The sequence below is a fragment of the Gossypium arboreum genome, chromosome 4 (genome assembly GCF_025698485.1).
Source record: "Gossypium arboreum isolate Shixiya-1 chromosome 4, ASM2569848v2, whole genome shotgun sequence".
Classification (NCBI taxonomy): Eukaryota; Viridiplantae; Streptophyta; class Magnoliopsida; order Malvales; family Malvaceae; genus Gossypium; species Gossypium arboreum.
In genome coordinates, this window is record NC_069073.1 from 97020008 (window position 1) to 97021237 (window position 1230).

Below are 1230 nucleotides of genomic sequence, written 5' to 3' on the forward strand. Positions count from 1 at the left end.
CTATATAGGTATATATGTATATATATTTATACATAGTATTATTTCTAATTACTTTATTTTAATATTGTTATTATGTTATATTTGCTTTTGTATTTCATTATTATTGCTAGTATTATTATCCTTATCATCATTATTAACATATATATATACATGTGTATTTTTCACGTTCATATTAGTATTTTCTACCATTATTACAAATATATTATTTCATATATTATTTCTTTTATTATATTATTAGAACATTTATTATTGTTATTTTCTTTATTGTGAATATTATTGTTACTTTTATTCTAATATGGTATTTTAATAGTTTTCATTAATTGTATCATCGTTCTCATTATTTACAAATTTCCATTGCAAATGATATTATATTTTTTATGTTTTTAATAAATAAGGAAACGTACCGATTTCAACACTAAGTCACTGATTTCATCACTATGTTGGGTGGATATCATTGGCTCGTGTTAAAAACGAGACGTCCTTCTAAAAAACCAAAAAATTCAAATTATCGTATTTCAATCGGATCGTGATTAAATATTAAATTAAACTTGTATTTTTGAGAATTAAGACAACGCGTGTTTAACAAGATACCAATTTTGAGCGTCGCGGGGGTGCTAATACCTTCCTCGTGTGTAACCGACTCCCGAACCCTATTTTTCTCTAGATTTTCGCTCAGACCCAAATTCGGCCTTCATTTTTGTTCAAGAATAAATTTTCTTTGCTAAAAAAAGATGATTTATTAGGTGTCCGATCACACCTAGAAAAAAGGTCGGTGGCGACTCCTTTTCTCTATAAAACCGAAATTCCATTTTCAAATTTTCAAATAATCGCCTCAACTAGCGACCAAAGCGAAATTTTTACGTTGCAACACATGTTTTATGATGAATGATGAATGTAAATGTGGATAATGGTTGACATTATTGTTATATTATTTTTAAGATATTATTAATTAAATAGCTAGCCTATCATTAGAGTATTGCTTATTTTTCCTCATCAGACAATTGTTTTGAATGGTGCTAAAGGAAAATCAATGTCTAATCCAATAAGTTAATTAAAAACTCTACTTTTTGTTTGCAGGTTATTAACATTTTTGTTAATATTTATTCTATGAATTAATATTTACCTAGAATTTCACTACTCATTAGAATTTTAAAATTTTCCCAAAGGTAAATTATTTATTCTATGAATAGTGAAAATTATGGTGACAAATTAATATTTTGTTAGATATAT